The sequence below is a fragment of the Zonotrichia albicollis genome, chromosome 5 (genome assembly GCF_047830755.1).
Source record: "Zonotrichia albicollis isolate bZonAlb1 chromosome 5, bZonAlb1.hap1, whole genome shotgun sequence".
NCBI classification, from domain to species: Eukaryota; Metazoa; Chordata; class Aves; order Passeriformes; family Passerellidae; genus Zonotrichia; species Zonotrichia albicollis.
Window position 1 is genome coordinate 9,563,330 of NC_133823.1, and position 20,846 is coordinate 9,584,175.

Genomic DNA, 20,846 nt, shown 5'->3' on the forward strand with positions numbered 1-20,846 from the left:
TTTTCATGTGTTTGGAAAATGTAAGACAGTGGTAAGGTACACTTTTCGATCAGTTTGCAAGCTGCGCACACAATCCCAGTGTTGTGCAGCTTCATTCTCACCTTTCCGAAGCAGCCGCACTCTCCAGCTGCCGGAGGCGAAGAAGCGGCTTCTTCGCGCAAAGGCGATTGTACCGGTCCCAGTGCACAAAGGTGCGGCGGCTTCTGCCGAAATGTGCCCGGGACCGGCGCATAGCTCCGGGGAGCTCCGTACCTTCGTCTTTAGCGTCTTTTGTGGTCTACATCATTGCAGAAAGGTATTTCACTATGTCTGGCAAGGAGAAACTGTGCCAGCACAGAAAACATCTCCCATCGTGTTTTACATGTTGCAGAGAGCTCTGCAGAAGTTTTTGCACGAAGAAAAAGAAAGTTGTCCAAAACACCTTCCAATCGAATGTTCATGTGTTTGGAAAAGGTAAGAGAGTGGTAAGGTACTGTTTTCTATCAGTTTGCAAGCTGCGCACACAATCCCTGTGTTGTGCAGCTTCATTCTCACCTTTCCCAAGCAGCCGCACTCTCCAGCTGCGGGAGGCGAAGAAGCGGCTTCTTCGCGCAAAGGCGATTGTACCGGTCCCAGTGCACAAAGGTGCGGCGGCTTCTGCCGAAATGTGCCCGGGACAGGCGCATAGCTCCGGGGAGCTCCGTATCCTTCGTCTTTCGGGATTTTGTGGTCTACATCATTACACAAAGGTTTTTCACTCTGTTAGGCAAGGAGAAACTGTGCCAGCACAGAAAACATCTCCCATCGTGTTTTACATGTTGCAGAGAGCTCTGCAGAGAGTTTTGCACGAAGAAAAAGAAAGTTGTCCAAAAGACCTTCCAATCGAATGTTCATGTGTTTGGTAAAGGTAGGAAAGTGGTATGGTACTGTTTTCTACCAGTTTGCAAGCTGCGCACACAATCCCTGTGTTGTGCAGCTTCATTCTTCACCTTTCGAAAGCCGCCGCTCTCTCCGGCTCCCGGAGACGAAAGGCGGCTTCTTCGCGCAAAGGCGATTATACCGGTCCCAGTGCACAAAGGTGCGGCGGCTTCTGCCGAAATGTGCCCGGGACAGGCGCATAGCTCCGGGGAGCTCCGTATCCTTCTTCTTTCTTGACTTTTGTGGTCGACATCATTGCAAAAAACTTTCCCACTATGTTAGGCAAGGAGAAACTGTGCCAGCACAGAAAACATCTCCCATCCTGTTTTACATGTTGCAGAGAGCTCTGCAGAGTGTTTTGCAAGAAGAAAAACAAAGTTGTCCAAAACACCTTCCAATCGAATGTTCATGTGTTTGGAAAAGGTAGGAAAGTGGTGAGGTATGGTTTTCTATCATTTGCAAGCTGCGCACACAATGCCAGTGTTGTGCAGCTTCATTCTCACCTTTCCGAAGCAGCCGCACTCTCCAGCTGCCGGAGGCGAAGAAGCGGCTTCTTCGCGCAAAGGCGATTGTGCCGGTCCCAGTGCACTCCAGTGCGGCAGCTTCTGCCGAAATGTGCCCGGGACCGGGGCATAGGTCCGGGGAGCTGCGTACCTTCGTCTTTAGCGCCTTTTGTGGTCTACATCATTGCAGAAAGTTTTTTCACAATGTCTGGCAAGGAGAAACTGTGCCAGCACAGAAAACATCTCCCATCCTGTTTTACATGTTGCAGAGAGCTCTGCAGAATGTTTTGCAAGAAAAAAAGAAAGTTGTCCAAAACACCTTCCAATCGAATGTTCATGTGTTTGGAAAAGGTAGGAAAGTCGTGAGGTACGGTTTTCTATCATTTGCAAGCCGCGCACACAATCCCATTGTTGTGCAGCTTCATTCTTCACCTTTCGAAAGTAGCCGCTCTCTCCGGCTCCCGGAGACGAAGAGGCGGCTTCTTCGCGCAAACGCGATTGTACCCGTCCCAGTGCACTCCAGTGCGGCAGCTTCTGCCGAAATGTGCCCGGGACCGGCGATTAGCTCCGGGGACATCCGTACCTTCTTCTTTCTTGACTTTTGTGGTCGACATCATTGCAAAAAACTTTCCCACTATGTTAGGCAAGGAGAAACTGTGCCAGCACAGAAAACATCTCCCATCGTGGTTTTCATGTTGCAGAGAGCTCTGCAGAAGTTTATGCAGGAAGAAAAACAAAGTTATTGAAAACAACTTCCAACCGAATTTTCATGTGTTTGGATAATGTAAGACAGTGGTAAGGTACACTTTTGGATCAGTTTACAAGATGCGCTCACAATCCCAGTGTTGTGCAGCTTCATTCTTCACCTTTCCCAAGCAGCCGCACTCTCCAGCTGCGGGAGGCGAAGAAGCGGCTTCTTCGCGCAAAGGCGATTGTACCGGTCCCAGTGCACAAAGGTGCGGCGGCTTCTGCCGAAATGTGCCCGGGACAGGCGCATAGCTCCGGGGAGCTCCGTATCCTTCGTCTTTCGGGATTTTGTGGTCTACATCATTACACAAAGGTTTTTCACTCTGTTAGGCAAGGAGAAACTGTGCCAGCACAGAAAACATCTCCCATCGTGTTTTACATGTTGCAGAGAGCTCTGCAGAGAGTTTTGCACGAAGAAAAAGAAAGTTGTCCAAAAGACCTTCCAATCGAATGTTCATGTGTTTGGTAAAGGTAGGAAAGTGGTATGGTACTGTTTTCTACCAGTTTGCAAGCTGCGCACACAATCCCATTGTTGTGCAGCTTCATTCTTCACCTTTCGAAAGCCGCCGCTCTCTCCGGCTCCCGGAGACGAAAGGCGGCTTCTTCGCGCAAAGGCGATTATACCGGTCCCAGTGCACAAAGGTGCGGCGGCTTCTGCCGAAATGTGCCCGGGACAGGCGCATAGCTCCGGGGAGCTCCGTATCCTTCTTCTTTCTTGACTTTTGTGGTCTACATCATTGCAAAAAACATTCCCACTATGTTAGGCAAGGAGAAACTGTGCCAGCACAGAAAACATCTCCCATCCTGTTTTACATGTTGCAGAGAGGTCTGCAGAGTGTTTTGCAAGAAGAAAAACAAAGTTGTCCAAAACACTTTCCAATCGAATGTTCATGTGTTTGGAAAAGGTAGGAAAGTGGTGAGGTATGGTTTTCTATCATTTGCAAGCTGCGCACACAATGCCAGTGTTGTGCAGCTTCATTCTCACCTTTCCGAAGCAGCCGCACTCTCCAGCTGCCGGAGGCGAAGAAGCGGCTTCTTCGCGCAAAGGCGATTGTGCCGGTCCCAGTGCACTCCAGTGCGGCATCTTCTGCCGAAATGTGCCCGGGACCGGGGCATAGGTCCGGGGAGCTGCGTACCTTCGTCTTTAGCGCCTTTTGTGGTCTACATCATTGCAGAAAGGTTTTTCACTATGTCTAGCAAGGAGAAACTGTGACAGCACAGAAAACAACTCCCATCGTGTTTTACATGTTGCAGAGAGCTCTGCAGAAGTTTTTGCACGAAGAAAAAGAAAGTTGTCCAAAACACCTTCCAATCGAATGTTCATGTGTTTGGAAAAGGTAAGAGAGTGGTAAGGTACTGTTTTCTATCATTTGCAAGCCGCGCACACAATGCCAGTGTTGTGCAGCTTCATTCTTCACCTTTCGAAAGTCGCCGCTCTCTCCGGCTCCCGGAGACGAAGAGGCGGCTTCTTCGCGCAAAGGCGATTGTGCCCGTCCCAGTGCACTAAGTGGCGGCGGCTTCTGCCGAAATGTTCCCGGGACAGGCGCTTAGCTCCTGGGAGCTACGTATCCTTCGTCTTTCGGGATATTGTGGACCACATCATTACACAAAGTTTTTTCACAATGTCTGGCAAGGAGAAACTGTGCCAGCACAGAAAACATCTCCCATCCTGTTTTACATGTTGCAGAGAGCTCTGCAGAGTGTTTTGCAAGAAAAAAAGAAAGTTGTCCAAAACACCTTCCAATCGAATGTTCATGTGTTTGGAAAAGGTAGGAAAGTGGTGAGGTACGGTTTTCTATCATTTGCAAGCCGCGCACACAATCCCATTGTTGTGCAGCTTCATTCTTCACCTTTCGAAAGTAGCCGCTCTCTCCGGCTCCCGGAGACGAAGAGGCGGCTTCTTCGCGCAAACGCGATTGTACCCGTCCCAGTGCACTCCAGTGCGGCAGCTTCTGCCGAAATGTGCCCGGGACCGGCGATTAGCTCCGGGGACATCCGTACCTTCTTCTTTCTTGACTTTTGTGGTCGACATCATTGCAAAAAACTTTCCCACTATGTTAGGCAAGGAGAAACTGTGCCAGCACAGAAAACATCTCCCATCGTGGTTTTCATGTTGCAGAGAGCTCTGCAGAAGTTTATGCAGGAAGAAAAAGAAAGTTATTGAAAACAACTTCCAACCGAATTTTCATGTGTTTGGATAATGTAAGAGAGTGGTAAGGTACACTTTTGGATCAGTTTACAAGATGCGCTCACAATCCCAGTGTTGTGCAGCTTCATTCTCACCTTTCCCAAGCAGCCGCACTCTCCAGCTGCGGGAGGCGAAGAAGCGGCTTCTTCGCGCAAAGGCGATTGTACCGGTCCCAGTGCACAAAGGTGCGGCGGCTTCTGCCGAAATGTGCCCGGGACAGGCGCATAGCTCCGGGGAGCTCCGTATCCTTCGTCTTTCGGGATTTTGTGGTCTACATCATTACACAAAGGTTTTTCACTCTGTTAGGCAAGGAGAAACTGTGCCAGCACAGAAAACATCTCCCATCGTGTTTTACATGTTGCAGAGAGCTCTGCAGAGTGTTTTGCACGAAGAAAAAGAAAGTTGTCCAAAACACCTTCCAATCGAATGTTCATGTGTTTGGTAAAGGTAGGAAAGTGGTATGGTACTGTTTTCTACCAGTTTGCAAGCTGCGCACACAATCCCATTGTTGTGCAGCTTCATTCTTCACGTTTCGAAAGCCGCCGCTCTCTCCGGCTCCCGGAGACGAAGAGGCGGCTTCTTCGCGCAAAGGCGATTATAGCGGTCCCAGGGCACAAAGGTGCGGCGGCTTCAGCCGAAATGTGCCCGGGACCGGCGCATAGCTCCGGGGAGCTCCGTATCCTTCTTCTTTCTTGACTTTTGTGGTCGACATCATTGCAAAAAACTTTCCCACTATGTTAGGCAAGGAGAAACTGTGCCAGCACAGAAAATATCTCCCATCCTGTTTTACATGTTGCAGAGAGCCATGCAGAGTGTTTTGCAAGAAGAAAAAGAAAGTTGTCCAAAACACCTTCCAATCGAATGTTCATGTGTTTGGAAAAGGTAGGAAAGTCGGGAGGTACGGTTTTCTATCATTTGCAAGCTTCGCACACAATCCCAGTGTTGTGTAGCTTCATTCTCACCTTTCCGAAGCAGCCGCACTCTCCAGCTGCCGGAGGCGAAGAAGCGGCTTCTTCGCGCAAAGGCGATTGTGCCGGTCCCAGTGCACAAAGGTGCGGCGGCTTCTGCCGAAATATGCCCGGGACCGGGGCATAGCTCCGGGGAGCTGCGTACCTTCGTCTTTAGCGCCTTTTGTGGTCTACATCATTGCAGAAAGGTTTTTCACTATGTCTAGCAAGGAGAAACTGTGCCAGCACAGAAAACATCTCCCATCGTGTTTTACATGTTGCAGAGAGCTCTGCAGAAGTTTTTGCACGAAGAAAAAGAAAGTTGTCCAAAACACCTTCCAATCGAATGTTCATGTGTTTGGAAAAGGTAGGAAAGTGGTGAGGTAGGGTTTACTATCATTTGCAAGCCGCGCACACAATCCCAGTGTTGTGCAGCTTCATTCTTCACCTTTCGAAAGCAGCCGCTCTCTCCGGCTCCCGGAGACGAAGAGGCGGCTTCTTCGCGCAAAGGCGATTGTGCCGGTCACAGTGCACTCCAGTGCGGCAGCTTCTGCCGAAATGTGCCCGGGACCGGCGCTTAGCTCCGGGGACATCCGTATCCTTCTTCTTTCTTGACTTTTGTGGTCTACATCATTGCAAAAAACTTTCCCACTATGTTAGGCAAGGAGAAACTGTGCCAGCACAGAAAACATCTCCCATCGTGGTTTTCATGTTGCAGAGAGCTCTGCAGAAGTTTATGCAGGAAGAAAAAGAAAGTTATTGAAAACAACTTCCAACCGAATTTTCATGTGTTTGGAAAATGTAAGACAGTGGTAAGGTACACTTTTCGATCAGTTTGCAAGCTGCGCACACAATCCCAGTGTTGTGCAGCTTCATTCTCACCTTTCCGAAGCAGCCGCACTCTCCAGCTGCCGGAGGCGAAGAAGCGGCTTCTTCGCGCAAAGGCGATTGTACCGGTCCCAGTGCACAAAGGTGCGGCGGCTTCTGCCGAAATGTGCCCGGGACCGGCGCATAGCTCCGGGGAGCTCCGTACCTTCGTCTTTAGCGTCTTTTGTGGTCTACATCATTGCAGAAAGTTTTTTCACAATGTCTGGCAAGGAGAAACTGTGCCAGCACAGAAAACATCTCCCATCGTGTTTTACATGTTGCAGAGAGCTCTGCAGAGAGTTTTGCACGAAGAAAAAGAAAGTTGTCCAAAAGACCTTCCAATCGAATGTTCATGTGTTTGGTAAAGGTAGGAAAGTGGTATGGTACTGTTTTCTACCAGTTTGCAAGCTGCGCACACAATCCCTGTGTTGTGCAGCTTCATTCTTCACCTTTCGAAAGCCGCCGCTCTCTCCGGCTCCCGGAGACGAAAGGCGGCTTCTTCGCGCAAAGGCGATTATACCGGTCCCAGTGCACAAAGGTGCGGCGGCTTCTGCCGAAATGTGCCCGGGACAGGCGCATAGCTCCGGGGAGCTCCGTATCCTTCTTCTTTCTTGACTTTTGTGGTCGACATCATTGCAAAAAACTTTCCCACTATGTTAGGCAAGGAGAAACTGTGCCAGCACAGAAAACATCTCCCATCCTGTTTTACATGTTGCAGAGAGCTCTGCAGAGTGTTTTGCAAGAAGAAAAACAAAGTTGTCCAAAACACCTTCCAATCGAATGTTCATGTGTTTGGAAAAGGTAGGAAAGTGGTGAGGTATGGTTTTCTATCATTTGCAAGCTGCGCACACAATGCCAGTGTTGTGCAGCTTCATTCTCACCTTTCCGAAGCAGCCGCACTCTCCAGCTGCCGGAGGCGAAGAAGCGGCTTCTTCCCGCAAAGGCGATTGTGCCGGTCCCAGTGCACTCCAGTGCGGCAGCTTCTGCCGAAATGTGCCCGGGACCGGGGCATAGGTCCGGGGAGCTGCGTACCTTCGTCTTTAGCGCCTTTTGTGGTCTACATCATTGCAGAAAGTTTTTTCACAATGTCTGGCAAGGAGAAACTGTGCCAGCACAGAAAACATCTCCCATCCTGTTTTACATGTTGCAGAGAGCTCTGCAGAATGTTTTGCAAGAAAAAAAGAAAGTTGTCCAAAACACCTTCCAATCGAATGTTCATGTGTTTGGAAAAGGTAGGAAAGTCGTGAGGTACGGTTTTCTATCATTTGCAAGCCGCGCACACAATCCCATTGTTGTGCAGCTTCATTCTTCACCTTTCGAAAGTAGCCGCTCTCTCCGGCTCCCGGAGACGAAGAGGCGGCTTCTTCGCGCAAACGCGATTGTACCCGTCCCAGTGCACTCCAGTGCGGCAGCTTCTGCCGAAATGTGCCCGGGACCGGCGATTAGCTCCGGGGACATCCGTACCTTCTTCTTTCTTGACTTTTGTGGTCGACATCATTGCAAAAAACTTTCCCACTATGTTAGGCAAGGAGAAACTGTGCCAGCACAGAAAACATCTCCCATCGTGGTTTTCATGTTGCAGAGAGCTCTGCAGAAGTTTATGCAGGAAGAAAAAGAAAGTTATTGAAAACAACTTCCAACCGAATTTTCATGTGTTTGGATAATGTAAGACAGTGGTAAGGTACACTTTTGGATCAGTTTACAAGATGCGCTCACAATCCCTGTGTTGTGCAGCTTCATTCTTCACCTTTCCCAAGCAGCCGCACTCTCCAACTGCCGGAGGCGAAGAAGCGGCTTCTTCGCGCAAAGGCGATTGTACCGGTCCCAGTGCACAAAGGTGCGGCGGCTTCTGCCGAAATGTGCCCGGGACAGGCGCATAGCTCCGGGGAGCTCCGTATCCTTCGTCTTTCGGGATTTTGTGGTCTACATCATTACACAAAGGTTTTTCACTCTGTTAGGCAAGGAGAAACTGTGCCAGCACAGAAAACATCTCCCATCGTGTTTTACATGTTGCAGAGAGCTCTGCAGAGAGTTTTGCACGAAGAAAAAGAAAGTTGTCCAAAAGACCTTCCAATCGAATGTTCATGTGTTTGGTAAAGGTAGGAAAGTGGTATGGTACTGTTTTCTACCAGTTTGCAAGCTGCGCACACAATCCCATTTTTGTGCAGCTTCATTCTTCACCTTTCGAAAGCCGCCGCTCTCTCCGGCTCCCGGAGACGAAAGGCGGCTTCTTCGCGCAAAGGCGATTATACCGGTCCCAGTGCACAAAGGTGCGGCGGCTTCTGCCGAAATGTGCCCGGGACAGGCGCATAGCTCCGGGGAGCTCCGTATCCTTCTTCTTTCTTGACTTTTGTGGTCTACATCATTGCAAAAAACTTTCCCACTATGTTAGGCAAGGAGAAACTGTGCCAGCACAGAAAACATCTCCCATCCTGTTTTACATGTTGCAGAGAGGTCTGCAGAGTGTTTTGCAAGAAGAAAAACAAAGTTGTCCAAAACACTTTCCAATCGAATGTTCATGTGTTTGGAAAAGGTAGGAAAGTGGTGAGGTATGGTTTTCTATCATTTGCAAGCTGCGCACACAATGCCAGTGTTGTGCAGCTTCATTCTCACCTTTCCGAAGCAGCCGCACTCTCCAGCTGCCGGAGGCGAAGAAGCGGCTTCTTCGCGCAAAGGCGATTGTGCCGGTCCCAGTGCACTCCAGTGCGGCAGCTTCTGCCGAAATGTGCCCGGGACCGGGGCATAGGTCCGGGGAGCTGCGTACCTTCGTCTTTAGCGCCTTTTGTGGTCTACATCATTGCAGAAAGGTTTTTCACTATGTCTAGCAAGGAGAAACTGTGACAGCACAGAAAACAACTCCCATCGTGTTTTACATGTTGCAGAGAGCTCTGCAGAAGTTTTTGCACGAAGAAAAAGAAAGTTGTCCAAAACACCTTCCAATCGAATGTTCATGTGTTTGGAAAAGGTAAGAGAGTGGTAAGGTACTGTTTTCTATCATTTGCAAGCCGCGCACACAATGCCAGTGTTGTGCAGCTTCATTCTTCACCTTTCGAAAGTCGCCGCTCTCTCCGGCTCCCGGAGACGAAGAGGCGGCTTCTTCGCGCAAAGGCGATTGTGCCCGTCCCAGTGCACTAAGTGGAGGCGGCTTCTGCCGAAATGTTCCCGGGACAGGCGCTTAGCTCCGGGGAGCTACGTATCCTTCGTCTTTCGGGATATTGTGGACCACATCATTACACAAAGTTTTTTCACAATGTCTGGCAAGGAGAAACTGTGCCAGCACAGAAAACATCTCCCATCCTGTTTTACATGTTGCAGAGAGCTCTGCAGAGTGTTTTGCAAGAAAAAAAGAAAGTTGTCCAAAACACCTTCCAATCGAATGTTCATGTGTTTGGAAAAGGTAGGAAAGTGGTGAGGTACGGTTTTCTATCATTTGCAAGCCGCGCACACAATCCCATTGTTGTGCAGCTTCATTCTTCACCTTTCGAAAGTAGCCGCTCTCTCCGGCTCCCGGAGACGAAGAGGCGGCTTCTTCGCGCAAACGCGATTGTACCCGTCCCAGTGCACTCCAGTGCGGCAGCTTCTGCCGAAATGTGCCCGGGACCGGCGATTAGCTCCGGGGACATCCGTACCTTCTTCTTTCTTGACTTTTCTGGTCTACATCATTGCAAAAAACTTTCCCACTATGTTAGGCAAGGAGAAACTGTGCCAGCACAGAAAACATCTCCCATCGTGGTTTTCATGTTGCAGAGAGCTCTGCAGAAGTTTATGCAGGAAGAAAAAGAAAGTTATTGAAAACAACTTCCAACCGAATTTTCATGTGTTTGGATAATGTAAGAGAGTGGTAAGGTACACTTTTGGATCAGTTTACAAGATGCGCTCACAATCCCAGTGTTGTGCAGCTTCATTCTCACCTTTCCGAAGCAGCCGCACTCTCCAGCTGCGGGAGGCGAAGAAGCGGCTTCTTCGCGCAAAGGCGATTGTACCGGTCCCAGTGCACAAAGGTGCGGCGGCTTCTGCCGAAATGTGCCCGGGACAGGCGCATAGCTCCGGGGAGCTCCGTATCCTTCGTCTTTCGGGATTTTGTGGTCTACATCATTACACAAAGGTTTTTCACTCTGTTAGGCAAGGAGAAACTGTGCCAGCACAGAAAACATCTCCCATCGTGTTTTACATGTTGCAGAGAGCTCTGCAGAGTGTTTTGCACGAAGAAAAAGAAAGTTGTCCAAAACACCTTCCAATCGAATGTTCATGTGTTTGGTAAAGGTAGGAAAGTGGTATGGTACTGTTTTCTACCAGTTTGCAAGCTGCGCACACAATCCCATTGTTGTGCAGCTTCATTCTTCACCTTTCGAAAGCCGCCGCTCTCTCCGGCTCCCGGAGACGAAGAGGCGGCTTCTTCGCGCAAAGGCGATTATAGCGGTCCCAGGGCACAAAGGTGCGGCGGCTTCTGCCGAAATGTGCCCGGGACCGGCGCATAGCTCCGGGGAGCTCCGTATCCTTCTTCTTTCTTGACTTTTGTGGTCGACATCATTGCAAAAAACTTTCCCACTATGTTAGGCAAGGAGAAACTGTGCCAGCACAGAAAACATCTCCCATCCTGTTTTACATGTTGCAGAGAGGTCTGCAGACTGTTTTGCAAGAAGAAAAAGAAAGTTGTCCAAAACACCTTCCAATCGAATGTTCATGTGTTTGGAAAAGGTAGGAAAGTCGGGAGGTACGGTTTTCTATCATTTGCAAGCTGCGCACACAATCCCAGTGTTGTGCAGCTTCATTCTCACCTTTCCGAAGCAGCCGCACTCTCCAGCTGCCGGAGGCGAAGAAGCGGCTTCTTCGCGCAAAGGCGATTGTGCCGGTCCCAGTGCACAAAGGTGCGGCGGCTTCTGCCGAAATCTGCCCGGGACCGGGGCATAGCTCCGGGGAGCTGCGTACCTTCGTCTTTAGCGTCTTTTGTGGTCTACATCATTGCAGAAAGGTTTTTCACTATGTCTAGCAAGGAGAAACTGTGCCAGCACAGAAAACATCTCCCATCGTGTTTTACATGTTGCAGAGAGCTCTGCAGAAGTTTTTGCACGAAGAAAAAGAAAGTTGTCCAAAACACCTTCCAATCGAATGTTCATGTGTTTGGAAAAGGTAAGAGAGTGGTAAGGTACTGTTTTCTATCATTTGCAAGCCGCGCACACAATGCCAGTGTTGTGCAGCTTCATTCTTCACCTTTCGAAAGTCGCCGCTCTCTCCGGCTCCCGGAGACGAAGAGGCGGCTTCTTCGCGCAAAGGCGATTGTGCCCGTCCCAGTGCACTAAGTGGAGGCGGCTTCTGCCGAAATGTTCCCGGGACAGGCGCTTAGCTCCGGGGAGCTACGTATCCTTCGTCTTTCGGGATATTGTGGACCACATCATTACACAAAGTTTTTTCACAATGTCTGGCAAGGAGAAACTGTGCCAGCACAGAAAACATCTCCCATCCTGTTTTACATGTTGCAGAGAGCTCTGCAGAGTGTTTTGCAAGAAAAAAAGAAAGTTGTCCAAAACACCTTCCAATCGAATGTTCATGTGTTTGGAAAAGGTAGGAAAGTGGTGAGGTACGGTTTTCTATCATTTGCAAGCCGCGCACACAATCCCATTGTTGTGCAGCTTCATTCTTCACCTTTCGAAAGTAGCCGCTCTCTCCGGCTCCCGGAGACGAAGAGGCGGCTTCTTCGCGCAAACGCGATTGTACCCGTCCCAGTGCACTCCAGTGCGGCAGCTTCTGCCGAAATGTGCCCGGGACCGGCGATTAGCTCCGGGGAGCTCCGTACCTTCTTCTTTCTTGACTTTTCTGGTCTACATCATTGCAAAAAACTTTCCCACTATGTTAGGCAAGGAGAAACTGTGCCAGCACAGAAAACATCTCCCATCGTGGTTTTCATGTTGCAGAGAGCTCTGCAGAAGTTTATGCAGGAAGAAAAAGAAAGTTATTGAAAACAACTTCCAACCGAATTTTCATGTGTTTGGATAATGTAAGAGAGTGGTAAGGTACACTTTTGGATCAGTTTACAAGATGCGCTCACAATCCCAGTGTTGTGCAGCTTCATTCTCACCTTTCCGAAGCAGCCGCACTCTCCAGCTGCGGGAGGCGAAGAAGCGGCTTCTTCGCGCAAAGGCGATTGTACCGGTCCCAGTGCACAAAGGTGCGGCGGCTTCTGCCGAAATGTGCCCGGGACAGGCGCATAGCTCCGGGGAGCTCCGTATCCTTCGTCTTTCGGGATTTTGTGGTCTACATCATTACACAAAGGTTTTTCACTCTGTTAGGCAAGGAGAAACTGTGCCAGCACAGAAAACATCTCCCATCCTGTTTTACATGTTGCAGAGAGCTCTGCAGAGTGTTTTGCACGAAGAAAAAGAAAGTTGTCCAAAACACCTTCCAATCGAATGTTCATGTGTTTGGTAAAGGTAGGAAAGTGGTATGGTACTGTTTTCTACCAGTTTGCAAGCTGCGCACACAATCCCATTGTTGTGCAGCTTCATTCTTCACGTTTCGAAAGCCGCCGCTCTCTCCGGCTCCCGGAGACCAAGAGGCGGCTTCTTCGCGCAAAGGCGATTATAGCGGTCCCAGGGCACAAAGGTGCGGCGGCTTCAGCCGAAATGTGCCCGGGACCGGCGCATAGCTCCGGGGAGCTCCGTATCCTTCTTCTTTCTTGACTTTTGTGGTCGACATCATTGCAAAAAACTTTCCCACTATGTTAGGCAAGGAGAAACTGTGCCAGCACAGAAAACATCTCCCATCCTGTTTTACATGTTGCAGAGAGGTCTGCAGAGTGTTTTGCAAGAAGAAAAACAAAGTTGTCCAAAACACCTTCCAATCGAATGTTCATGTGTTTGGAAAAGGTAGGAAAGTCGGGAGGTACGGTTTTCTATCATTTGCAAGCTGCGCACACAATCCCAGTGTTGTGCAGCTTCATTCTCACCTTTCCGAAGCAGCCGCACTCTCCAGCTGCCGGAGGCGAAGAAGCGGCTTCTTCGCGCAAAGGCGATTGTACCGGTCCCAGTGCACAAAGGTGCGGCGGCTTCTGCCGAAATATGCCCGGGACCGGGGCATAGCTCCGGGGAGCTGCGTACCTTCGTCTTTAGCGCCTTTTGTGGTCTACATCATTGCAGAAAGGTATTTCACTATGTCTAGCAAGGAGAAACTGTGCCAGCACAGAAAACATCTCCCATCGTGTTTTACATGTTGCAGAGAGCTCTGCAGAAGTTTTTGCACGAAGAAAAAGAAAGTTGTCCAAAACACCTTCCAATCGAATGTTCATGTGTTTGGAAAAGGTAGGAAAGTGGTGAGGTAGGGTTTACTATCATTTGCAAGCCGCGCACACAATCCCAGTGTTGTGCAGCTTCATTCTTCACCTTTCGAAAGCAGCCGCTCTCTCCGGCTCCCGGAGACGAAGAGGCGGCTTCTTCGCGCAAAGGCGATTGTGCCGGTCCCAGTGCACTCCAGTGCGGCAGCTTCTGCCGAAATGTGCCCGGGACAGGCGCTTAGCTCCGGGGAGCTCCGTATCCTTCTTCTTTCTTGACTTTTGTGGTCTACATCATTGCAAAAAACTTTCCCACTATGTTAGGCAAGGAGAAACTGTGCCAGCACAGAAAACATCTCCCATCGTGGTTTTCATGTTGCAGAGAGCTCTGCAGAAGTTTATGCAGGAAGAAAAAGAAAGTTATTGAAAACAACTTCTAACCGAATTTTCATGTGTTTGGAAAATGTAAGACAGTGGTAAGGTACACTTTTCGATCAGTTTGCAAGCTGCGCACACAATCCCAGTGTTGTGCAGCTTCATTCTCACCTTTCCGAAGCAGCCGCACTCTCCAGCTGCCGGAGGCGAAGAAGCGGCTTCTTCGCGCAAAGGCGATTGTACCGGTCCCAGTGCACAAAGGTGCGGCGGCTTCTGCCGAAATGTGCCCGGGACCGGCGCATAGCTCCGGGGAGCTCCGTACCTTCGTCTTTAGCGTCTTTTGTGGTCTACATCATTGCAGAAAGGTTTTTCACTATGTCTGGCAAGGAGAAACTGTGCCAGCACAGAAAACATCTCCCATCGTGTTTTACATGTTGCAGAGAGCTCTGCAGAAGTTTTTGCACGAAGAAAAAGAAAGTTGTCCAAAAGACCTTCCAATCGAATGTTCATGTGTTTGGAAAAGGTAAGAGAGTGGTAAGGTACTGTTTTCTATCAGTTTGCAAGCTGCGCACACAATCCCTGTGTTGTGCAGCTTCATTCTCACCTTTCCCAAGCAGCCGCACTCTCCAGCTGCGGGAGGCGAAGAAGCGGCTTCTTCGCGCAAAGGCGATTGTACCGGTCCCAGTGCACAAAGGTGCGGCGGCTTCTGCCGAAATGTGCCCGGGACAGGCGCTTAGCTCCGGGGAGCTCCGTATCCTTCGTCTTTCGGGATTTTGTGGTCTACATCATTACACAAAGGTTTTTCACTCTGTTAGGCAAGGAGAAACTGTGCCAGCACAGAAAACATCTCCCATCGTGTTTTACATGTTGCAGAGAGCTCTGCAGAGAGTTTTGCACGAAGAAAAAGAAAGTTGTCCAAAAGACCTTCCAATCGAATGTTCATGTGTTTGGTAAAGGTAGGAAAGTGGTATGGTACTGTTTTCTACCAGTTTGCAAGCTGCGCACACAATCCCATTGTTGTGCAGCTTCATTCTTCACCTTTCGAAAGCCGCCGCTCTCTCCGGCTCCCGGAGACGAAAGGCGGCTTCTTCGCGCAAAGGCGATTATACCGGTCCCAGTGCACAAAGGTGCGGCGGCTTCTGCCGAAATGTGCCCGGGACCGGCGATTAGCTCCGGGGAGCTCCGTATCCTTCTTCTTTCTTGACTTTTGTGGTCGACATCATTGCAAAAAACTTTCCCACTATGTTAGGCAAGGAGAAACTGTGCCAGCACAGAAAACATCTCCCATCCTGTTTTACATGTTGCAGAGAGGTCTGCAGAGTGTTTTGCAAGAAGAAAAACAAAGTTGTCCAAAACACCTTCCAATCGAATGTTCATGTGTTTGGAAAAGGTAGGAAAGTGGTGAGGTATGGTTTTCTATCATTTGCAAGCTGCGCACACAATCCCTGTGTTGTGCAGCTTCATTCTCACCTTTCCGAAGCAGCCGCACTCTCCAGCTGCCGGAGGCGAAGAAGCGTCTTCTTCCCGCAAAGGCGATTGTGCCGGTCCCAGTGCACTCCAGTGCGGCACCTTCTGCCGAAATGTGCCCGGGACCGGGGCATAGGTCCGGGGAGCTGCGTACCTTCGTCTTTAGCGCCTTTTGTGGTCTACATCATTGCAGAAAGTTTTTTCACAATGTCTGGCAAGGAGAAACTGTGCCAGCACAGAAAACATCTCCCATCCTGTTTTACATGTTGCAGAGAGCTCTGCAGAATGTTTTGCAAGAATAAAAGAAAGTTGTCCAAAACACCTTCCAATCGAATGTTCATGTGTTTGGAAAAGGTAGGAAAGTCGGGAGGTACGGTTTTCTATCATTTGCAAGCCGCGCACACAATCCCATTGTTGTGCAGCTTCATTCTTCACCTTTCGAAAGTAGCCGCTCTCTCCGGCTCCCGGAGACGAAGAGGCGGCTTCTTCGCGCAAACGCGATTGTACCCGTCCCAGTGCACTCCAGTGCGGCAGCTTCTGCCGAAATGTGCCCGGGACCGGCGATTAGCTCCGAGGACATCCGTACCTTCTTCTTTCTTGACTTTTGTGGCCGACATCATTGCAAAAAACTTTCCCACTATGTTAGGCAAGGAGAAACTGTGCCAGCACAGAAAACATCTCCCATCGTGGTTTTCATGTTGCAGAGAGCTCTGCAGAAGTTTATGCAGGAAGAAAAAGAAAGTTATTGAAAACAACTTCCAACCGAATTTTCATGTGTTTGGATAATGTAAGACAGTGGTAAGGTACACTTTTGGATCAGTTTACAAGATGCGCTCACAATCCCAGTGTTGTGCAGCTTCATTCTTCACCTTTCCCAAGCAGCCGCACTCTCCAGCTGCGGGAGGCGAAGAAGCGGCTTCTTCGCGCAAAGGCGATTATACCGGTCCCAGTGCACAAAGGTGCGGCGGCTTCTGCCGAAATGTGCCCGGGACAGGCGCATAGCTCCGGGGAGCTCCGTATCCTTCGTCTTTCGGGATTTTGTGGTCTACATCATTACACAAAGGTTTTTCACTCTGTTAGGCAAGGAGAAACTGTGCCAGCACAGAAAACATCTCCCATCGTGTTTTACATGTTGCAGAGAGCTCTGCAGAGAGTTTTGCACGAAGAAAAAGAAAGTTGTCCAAAAGACCTTCCAATCGAATGTTCATGTGTTTGGTAAAGGTAGGAAAGTGGTATGGTACTGTTTTCTACCAGTTTGCAAGCTGCGCACACAATCCCATTGTTGTGCAGCTTCATTCTTCACCTTTCGATAGCCGCCGCTCTCTCCGGCTCCCGGAGACGAAAGGCGGCTTCTTCGCGCAAAGGCGATTATACCGGTCCCAGTGCACAAAGGTGCGGCGGCTTCTGCCGAAATGTGCCCGGGACAGGCGCATAGCTCCGGGGAGCTCCGTATCCTTCTTCTTTCTTGACTTTTGTGGTCTACATCATTGCAAAAAACTTTCCCACTATGTTAGGCAAGGAGAAACTGTGCCAGCACAGAAAACATCTCCCATCCTGTTTTACATGTTGCAGAGAGGTCTGCAGAGTGTTTTGCAAGAAGAAAAACAAAGTTGTCCTAAACACTTTCCAATCGAATGTTCATGTGTTTGGAAAAGGTAGGAAAGTGGTGAGGTATGGTTTTCTATCATTTGCAAGCTGCGCACACAATGCCAGTGTTGTGCAGCTTCATTCTCACCTTTCCGAAGCAGCCGCACTCTCCAGCTGCCGGAGGCGAAGAAGCGGCTTCTTCGCGCAAAGGCGATTGTGCCGGTCCCAGTGCACTCCAGTGCGGCAGCTTCTGCCGAAATGTGCCCGGGACCGGGGTATAGGTCCGGGGAGCTGCGTACCTTCGTCTTTAGCGCCTTTTGTGGTCTACATCATTGCAGAAAGGTTTTTCACTATGTCTAGCAAGGAGAAACTGTGACAGCACAGAAAACATCTCCAATCGTGTTTTACATGTTGCAGAGAGCTCTGCAGAGTGTTTTGCAAGAAAAAAAGAAAGTTGTCCAAAACACCTTCCAATCGAATGTTCATGTGTTTGGAAAAGGTAGGAAAGTCGGGAGGTACGGTTTTCTATCATTTGCAAGCCGCGCACACAATCCCATTGTTGTGCAGCTTCATTCTTCACCTTTCGAAAGTAGCCGCTCTCTCCGGCTCCCGGAGACGAAGAGGCGGCTTCTTCGCGCAAACGCGATTGTACCCGTCCCAGTGCACTCCAGTGCGGCAGCTTCTGCCGAAATGTGCCCGGGACCGGCGATTAGCTCCGGGGACATCCGTACCTTCTTCTTTCTTGACTTTTGTGGTCGACATCATTGCAAAAAACTTTCCCACTATGTTAGGCAAGGAGAAACTGTGCCAGCACAGAAAACATCTCCCATCGTGGTTTTCATGTTGCAGAGAGCTCTGCAGAAGTTTATGCAGGAAGAAAAAGAAAGTTATTGAAAACAACTTCCAACCGAATTTTCATGTGTTTGGATAATGTAAGAGAGTGGTAAGGTGCACTTTTGGATCAGTGTACAAGATGCGCTCACAATCCCAGTGTTGTGCAGCTTCATTCTCACCTTTCCCAAGCAGCCGCACTCTCCAGCTGAGGGAGGCGAAGAAGCGGCTTCTTCGCGCAAAGGCGATTGTACCGGTCCCAGTGCACAAAGGTGCGGCGGCTTCTGCCGAAATGTGCCCGGGACAGGCGCATAGCTCCGGGGAGCTCCGTATCCTTCGTCTTTCGGGATTTTGTGGTCTACATCATTACACAAAGGTTTTTCACTATGTCTGGCAAGGAGAAACTGTGCCAGCACAGAAAACATCTCCCATCCTGTTTTACATGTTGCAGAGAGCTCTGCAGAGTGTTTTGCAAGAAGAAAAAGAAAGTTGTCCAAAACACCTTCCAATCGAATGTTCATGTGTTTGGTAAAGGTAGGAAAGTGGTATGGTACTGTTTTCTACCAGTTTGCAAGCTGCGCACACAATCCCATTGTTGTGCAGCTTCATTCTTCACCTTTCGAAAGCCGCCGCTCTCTCCGGCTCCCGGAGACGAAGAGGCGGCTTCTTCGCGCAAAGGCGATTATAGCGGTCCCAGGGCACAAAGGTGCGGCGGCTTCTGCCGAAATGTGCCCGGGACCGGCGCATAGCTCCGGGGAGCTCCGTATCCTTCTTCTTTCTTGACTTTTGTGGTCGACATCATTGCAAAAAACTTTCCCACTATGTTAGGCAAGGAGAAACTGTGCCAGCACAGAAAACATCTCCCATCCTGTTTTACATGTTGCAGAGAGGTCTGCAGACTGTTTTGCAAGAAGAAAAAGAAAGTTGTCCAAAAGACCTTCCAATCGAATGTTCATGTGTTTGGAAAAGGTAGGAAAGTCGGGAGGTACGGTTTTCTATCATTTGCAAGCTGCGCACACAATCCCAGTGTTGTGCAGCTTCATTCTCACCTTTCCGAAGCAGCCGCACTCTCCAGCTGCCGGAGGCGAAGAAGCGGCTTCTTCGCGCAAAGGCGATTGTGCCGGTCCCAGTGCACAAAGGTGCGGCGGCTTCTGCCGAAATATGCCCGGGACCGGGGCATAGCTCCGGGGAGCTGCGTACCTTCGTCTTTAGCGCCTTTTGTGGTCTACATCATTGCAGAAAGGTTTTTCACTATGTCTTGCAAGGAGAAACTGTGCCAGCACAGAAAACATCTCCCATCGTGTTTTACATGTTGCAGAGAGCTCTGCAGAAGTTTTTGCACGAAGAAAAAGAAAGTTGTCCAAAACACCTTCCAATCGAATGTTCATGTGTTTGGAAAAGGTAAGAGAGTGGTAAGGTACTGTTTTCTATCATTTGCAAGCCGCGCACACAATGCCAGTGTTGTGCAGCTTCATTCTTCACCTTTCGAAAGCAGCCGCTCTCTCCGGCTCCCGGAGACGAAGAGGCGGCTTCTTCGCGCAAAGGCGATTGTGCCGGTCCCAGTGCACTCCAGTGCGGCAGCTACTGCCGAAATGTGCCCGGGACAGGCGCTTAGCTCCGGGGAGCTGCGTATCCTTCTTCTTTCTTGACTTTTGTGGTCTACATCATTGCAAAAAACTTTCCCACTATGTTAGGCAAGGAGAAACTGTGCCAGCACAGAAAACATCTCCCATCCTGTTTTACATGTTGCAGAGAGCTCTGCAGAGTGTTTTGCAAGAAGAAAAACAAAGTTGTCCAAAACACCTTCCAATCGAATGTTCATGTGTTTGGAAAAGGTAGGAAAGTGGTGAGGTATGGTTTTCTATCATTTGCAAGCTGCGCACACAATGCCAGTGTTGTGCAGCTTCATTCTCACCTTTCCGAAGCAGCCGCACTCTCCAGCTGCCGGAGGCGAAGAAGCGGCTTCTTCCCGCAAAGGCGATTGTGCCGGTCCCAGTGCACTCCAGTGCGGCACCTTCTGCCGAAATGTGCCCGGGACCGGGGCATAGGTCCGGGGAGCTGCGTACCTTCGTCTTTAGCGCCTTTTGTGGTCTACATCATTGCAGAAAGTTTTTTCACAATGTCTGGCAAGGAGAAACTGTGCCAGCACAGAAAACATCTCCCATCCTGTTTTACATGTTGCAGAGAGCTCTGCAGAATGTTTTGCAAGAAAAAAAGAAAGTTGTCCAAAACACCTTCCAATCGAATGTTCATGTGTTTGGAAAAGGTAGGAAAGTGGTGAGGTACGGTTTTCTATCATTTGCAAGCCGCGCACACAATCCCATTGTTGTGCAGCTTCATTCTTCACCTTTCGAAAGTCGCCGCTCTCTCCGGCTCCCGGAGACGAAGAGGCGGCTTCTTCGCGCAAACGCGATTGTACCCGTCCCAGTGCACTCCAGTGCGGCAGCTTCTGCCGAAATGTGCCCGGGACCGGCGATTAGCTCCGGGGACATCCGTACCTTCTTCTTTCTTGACTTTTGTGGTCGACATCATTGCAAAAAACTTTCCCACTATGTTAGGCAAGGAGAAACTGTGCCAGCACAGAAAACATCTCCCATCGTGGTTTTCATGTTGCAGAGAGCTCTGCAGAAGTTTATGCAGGAAGAAAAAGAAAGTTATTGAAAACAACTTCCAACCGAATTTTCATGTGTTTGGATAATGTAAGAGAGTGGTAAGGTGCACTTTTGGATCAGTTTACAAGATGCGCTCACAATCCCAGTGTTGTGCAGCTTCATTCTCACCTTTCCCAAGCAGCCGCACTCTCCAGCTGAGGGAGGCGAAGAAGCGGCTTCTTCGCGCAAAGGCGATTGTACCGGTCCCAGTGCACAAAGGTGCGGCGGCTTCTGCCGAAATGTGCCCGGGACAGGCGCATAGCTCCGGGGAGCTCCGTATCCTTCGTCTTTCGGGATTTTGTGGTCTACATCATTACACAAAGGTTTTTCACTATGTCTGGCAAGGAGAAACTGTGCCAGCACAGAAAACATCTCCCATCCTGTTTTACATGTTGCAGAGAGCTCTGCAGAGTGTTTTGCAAGAAGAAAAAGAAAGTTGTCCAAAAGACCTTCCAATCGAATGTTCATGTGTTTGGTAAAGGTAGGAAAGTGGTATGGTACTGTTTTCTACCAGTTTGCAAG